Here is a 6,048-nt window from a genome sequence, read left to right as displayed (position 1 = left end):
GAAGAACTGAGGAATACATGTAAGATTGATTTTTGTGGCCTAAAACATTCCTCTTTAAAATTTCAGTGCCTCCAGAGTTTGCGAACGAGGTTCCACAGAAAGTTACTCCTGCAGTGAATGAATCCGTCTACGTCCTGTGTAATGCCACCGGAAACCCCCAACCCACTGTCAAATGGCTTTTCAAGTCTGAAGAGGTAAAGTCTTCTAACCTAGAACTACTATTTTTGGTTCAAACTATTAGCACTTCTGAGAATGTCTCATATAAGGTCGTATTTGCACATATAAGGTTAACACTCCATCACTGTAGTTTCCAAATGTTAGGTCGAAAAAGATATCCTCTGCAATAGGCAAAATTCTCATGCAACATTGACCAAACATCCAATATAAACCGTGAAAAATCAGTGTTCTGCGCAAGCGCAGTACATTCAGCCGACGTGCTCAGAATCATCTCCAGCCTTATTATTTAATTGTCTCCCCCCATACTATCCTGTATACCATCCCCAGTCTTAGTACTGAACGGCCTTCCCCACCCTGTACTATCCTGTACCATCCCCAGCCTTAGTACTGAATGGCCTTCCCCCACCCTGTACTATCCTGTACCCTCCCCAGCCTTAGTACTGAATGGTCTTCCCACACCCTGTACTATCCTGTACCCTCCCCAGCCTTAGTACTGAAGGGCCTCCCCCCACCCTGTACTATACTGTACCATCCCCAGCCTTAGTACTGAATGGTCTTCCCCCTCCCTATACTATACTGTAATATCCCCAGCCTTAGTGTTGACTGGCCTTCCCCCACCATGTACTATTTTGTACCATCCCCAGCCTTAGTACTGAAGGACCTTCCCCCACCCTGTACTATCCCGTACCATCCCCAGCCTTAGTACTGAAGGGCCTCCCCCCACCCTGTACTATACTGTACCATCCCCAGCCTTAGTACTGAAGGGCCTTTCCTTACCCTGTACTATCCTGTACCATCCCCAGAGTTAGTACTGAATGGCCTTCCTCCACCCAGTACTATCCTGTACCATCCCCAGCCTTAGTACTGAATGGCCTTCCTCCACCCAGTACTATCCTGTACCATCCCCAGCCTTAGTACTGAAGGGCCTTCCCCCACCTTGTACTATACTGTACCGTCCCCAGTCTTAGTACTTAATGGCCTTCCCCCACCCTATACTATCCTGTACCATCCCCAGTCTTAGAACTGAATGGTCTTCCCCCACCTTGTACTATTCTGTACCATCTTCAGCCTTATTACTGAATGGCCTTCCCCCACCCTGTACTATCCTGTACCATCCCCAGTCTTAGTACTGAAGGGCCTTCCCCCACCCTGTACTATCATGTACCATTCCCAGCCTAAGTACTGAATGACCTTCCCCCACCTTGTACTATCATGTACCATCTCAAGCCTAAGTACTGAATGGCCTTCCCCCACCCTATACTATCCTGTACCATCCCCATCCATAGTACTGAAGGGCCTTCCCCCACCCTGTACTATCATGTACCATCTCAAGCCTAAGTACTGAATGGCCTTCCCCCACCCTGTACTATCCTGTACCATCCCCATCTCTAGTACTGAATGGCCTTCCCCCACCCTGTACTATCCTGTACCATCCCCAGCCTAAGTACTGAATGACCTTTCCCCACCCTGTACTATCCTGTACTATTCCCAGCCTAAGTACTGAATGACCTTCCCCCACCCTGTACTATCCTGCACCATCCCCATCTCTAGTACTGAATGACCTTCCCCCACCCTGTACTATCCTGTACCATCCCCAGCCTTAGTACTAAATGGTCTTCCTCCACCCTGTACTATCTTGTACCATCCCCAGGCTAAGTGCTGAATGGCCTTCCCCCACCCTGTACTATCCTGTACCATCCCCAACCTTAGTACTAAATGGTCTTCCTCCACCCTGTACTATCTTGTACCATCCCCAGCCTTTATACTGAATGGCCTTCCCTTACCCCGTACCATACTGTATTATTCCCAGCCTTAGTATTGAAGGATCTTCCCCCACTATGTTCTTTACTGTACCATCCCTAGCCTTAGTACTGAATGACCTTCCCCTACTCTATCCTGTACCGAGTACTGATGTCACATGCTAAATATACTAGAAAAATGTCACGTGAAAACACTGTATTTTCCTTTGCAGGTGACATCCATGACGGACATGTATGGAGCTGTCCTGGCCCTGGACATGATACAGAGGGAAGATGCAGGGAACTACACATGTCTGGCATCAAGTTCTGCCGGAAACATCACCAGAAACATGCAGCTCATCGTCCAATGTAGGTTATTCTGTGATTTTTATCTCCGTTGTTGTCTCACAATACCAGCAGAAATCTTGATTAGAGTCTTTTGTGATAAAGATTGCTCTATAAGACTTAGTGTAGTTGCTGCAGCAGTAGATCTGTTAAAATACATCTAGCGGTTGCCTTGGACAGGTGGTCTCCTTGAAGAGGGTCAACTCACAACATGAATGAGACATACAATTATACTGCTTCTAGTCAGGCTAGGGTGTTTTATTCTAAATAAGTAAGTATATTTAGAATGAAGGGAATGCTTACTCTCTCTGTCTCTCTCTGTTTCGCTCTGTCTCTCTCTGTTTCTCCATCTCTCTGTCTCTCTCCGTCTCTCTGTCTCTCTCCGTCTCTCTGTCTCTCCGTCCCTCTGTTTCTCTGTCTCTTTCTCTTCCTGTCTCTCCGTCTCTCTGTCTCTCTCCGTCTCTCTGTTTTGTCTCTCTTTGTCTCTCCGTCTCTCTGTTCTGTCTCTCTTTCTATCTCTGTCAGTCTCTGTCTCTGTCTGTCTCTCTGTCTCTGTCTCTCTGTCTCTCTCTGTCTCTCTCTGTGTCTCTGTTTCTCCGTCTCTCTCTGTCCCTTTGTCTCTCTGTCTCTGTTTGTCTTTGTCTTTTTCTCTCCGTCTCTCCCTCTGTCTGTCTGTCTCTCCATCTCTTTCTGTCACTGTATCTCTGTGTCTCTCTTTCTCTTTTTTTTAGGGACCAACAAAAAGTGACCAAAAGGCCAGCTTGGAAAGCTGGTCACTGTGGAGGGTTTGACTGACCAAGTCTCTCTTACTCTAACTTCCCCCTGGATGTCTAACCTTCATCAATCTCACTGTATTGATGCTCCCCCCAGATCCGCCCAGTGCTGAAGTGTCTCCAACTGATGTAGTGACTGAGGCAGGCCAGTCTGAGCTGACACTGACCTGCCATACCACTGGAAACCCCTCACCAGAGTAAGTCATTCATCTGATTGTGGATATGTTTAAAATATTCAGGTGAAACAGGAGATTAGACCAAGGTTGGCTGGTATTCAGGAGCAGGTCAGCAGTGTTCAGGGGCCAAACTTGACTCAAATGTCACTCAAATTTGATTTGGTTTGTGAAAGGTAAGCATAGCCTAGATCTGGTTAGACTGCTCCATAACTTAAGCCAATCCGTCTGGTTATGTGGCAGCAGAGCAAAATTTACTACTAACTGTGGCTTTTTATAAGTACTGAGTGAGAGTGAGTGAGTGGTATTCAGTTCTTGTTTTTTGTTGTTGTTTGCACATTATATACAATGTACAAAATATTTACATGAAATAATAAAAATGGACAATACCATGATGGTATAACAGAGAGGCCTGAAATCTATGCAGTTTCCGTGGGCCTTCCTCAAACAAAATGATAAAAATATTACATTTCAGCTGCTGCATGGTTCTATATTTACTCTCATTAATGTTAGGAACACTCTAACTTGAACTTCAGATTGCGGTGGTACGTGGATGGGAACCCGATAGTGTATGGAGACAGGATTAACACAACAGAGAACCAGCTGACTATCCATGACCTACAGGCCAATGACACTGGAGACTACGGCTGTGTCGCTGGGAACTACCTCGGCATTGCTCAAGCCTGGGCACATGTCTTTGTTCAAGGTTGTACACTTTACTTATTAATCTACATTATATATATACTGAGTAAAGTTCAGAAACTTGCATTAGAATGTGTCTTATCTTTAACTTTGTTATTGTTTCCGGATGGAGGATGAAATGTACTTTATTTGTCATTGGCCTCATTAAAGATCCAAAAGAGATTATTTGAAATGGCCACCAAAATCTTCCCTAGCTTAACACCTCTCAATTTGTATACATATCACAAAATGTCAGCCATTTCATACTCTTACACTACTGCACACAGAAAAGAAATCAAACCTAACAATATCTAATCATCAAAAGTGGCAATCATTCACTTCCTATTATTTTATCATGTTCTTGCAATTAGCCCTCAGGCATGAATTTGCAGTAAATTTTTTGTTATAATATTGTTTTCGGAGTCATAATCAAATATGAACGTTTAGAAAAAACATATTACATGTATACCCACTCTAAAGGTGGCAGTCCAAGTTATGTTTTCTGTGCAATACTTTTTGGGGATGTCAGGTTGCCCAGCTTGCAAGTTAGGATTTATGGTTTTGGTTCAAAAAGTTGAAGAGCATGCCAGGTTTTGCGGTATGCGGTGGTGTACTTCAGTCTACATTCATTGCATTTTGCTGCGGTGTGATGCATTGCATGGCAAATACCTCTAAATCGTACCTATACACTGGGTGCTAGATGGTACTGTACATGTACATGTATGTGCAACCAAGGGTTAACATTGTAACTGTACCTGTCCAGTAACAGTTGTTAATGTGATATCTGAAAGTTTCATCCGTCCTTGTCATTCATCATACGTTACTTCCCAAGGGGTTTGGAATCTCTAATTTCTTGTTCTTATTAAATTTACAACTAACTAGTTTTTGTGTTGTCAGTTCCACCCACCATCCACATGCCCCCCATGAACACATCTGTCCTGCCTGGTGAGACAGTCCAGTGGAGTTGTGAGGCTGCTGGTGTCCCTGCTCCAACTGTCATGTGGTACAAAGATGGCATCGACATCTACAGGACCAACGGGTAACTTACAGTTTTTCTTTAGTAAAGAGACCTCTTTTTACACAGGCAAGTCTTTTATTCAGCCTATGTTTTGGTGACCGTCACTTTCCTTTGGGCAATTCTGACTGGTTCACATTGCATTGCAACCCTGTAATCCAATCACGCATTTGTGTACTAGATATGTAAATATTGTATATTTGGGAATGCATCTGTAGCAGCGACACCTGTGCTGCAATGCAATGTGAACCAGTCAGAATTGCCCTGAGGAAGGTGACAAATGGTCACTGAAATGTCGGCTAAATAGACTTGGTTGTGTAAAAAGAGTCTCTTTACTCAGTGTCTTACCAACCTGATGAAACTATTCACGGATATAGTTAAACTTATTTATCTTCTACTTTTATGCTCTACTTCGCAGGTACTCAGAGGATGTCATCCATAAAATTAAGTCAGTGTGACCTCAGTAAAAATTACAACATGTATGTAATTGGTTTGTTTAGATCTGAGTACATCCAGGATGAGGAGACTGGTTCCCTGACTGTGTTTGAGGCAGACTCTACCATGGCTGGGGTCTACACGTGTTATGCTGTCAGTGATGCAGGAAGTGCCACTGCCTTTGCCTGGCTCAAGATATACAGTAAGCAATCAGTAAAGCACTTGACACTAACTAAGCCTAATGACTGTCTCTTGTCATGTGATAAGCAACATCAAGTCACGTATCCAGAGAAATCTAAGATTAAATCTTACTGGGTTGACGAAGTGACAGAGACTGAGGCGTTTTCTAGCTTCCGGGATAGGAGTATACGTAATCTGGGCATTAAAAATCTGAGTGTGTTTCAAACACTCCCCAGAGTAGCTAATTTTTGTATAAATTGAAATTAAATATTTGTCACTTCACACATTCACGAATTTGGCCTATCATGCATGGCTAGTACAGCTGTCGTAGGTTGGTGTAAAGTTGTCTTGTGTTCGCGCTAACTATATTTGGCTGTGGAAGCCAAATGTTTAGAACATTTGGCGGTTGGTCAGGAGATGTTTTCTTTTAGCTGTTAGTTAGCAGAATACCAGACAAACATCTTGGAGTAAGTCAGCAGTGTTTGGGGCATGTTCAGGGTCAAATTTGAACACTGTGTCTCACCAAGTCA

The 6,048-nt window shown here is 43.8% G+C and overlaps 1 long non-coding RNA gene across 1 annotated transcript; it reads left to right on the top strand.

The window, feature by feature from the left end:
• Positions 1 to 73: 73 nt before the first annotated feature.
• LOC109475046 lies at positions 74 to 3,225 on the top strand. The gene is made up of 3 exons (XR_002140512.1): positions 74 to 194; positions 2,150 to 2,285; positions 3,132 to 3,225. It is a non-coding gene; the product is annotated as an uncharacterized LOC109475046 (long non-coding RNA).
• Positions 3,226 to 6,048: the final 2,823 nt, after the last annotated feature.

This window comes from Branchiostoma belcheri, unplaced genomic scaffold (genome assembly GCF_001625305.1).
Source record: "Branchiostoma belcheri isolate BF01 breed outbred unplaced genomic scaffold, Haploidv18h27 scaffold102, whole genome shotgun sequence".
NCBI classification, from domain to species: Eukaryota; Metazoa; Chordata; class Leptocardii; order Amphioxiformes; family Branchiostomatidae; genus Branchiostoma; species Branchiostoma belcheri.
This window is presented reverse-complemented; position numbering and strand designations above follow the sequence as displayed.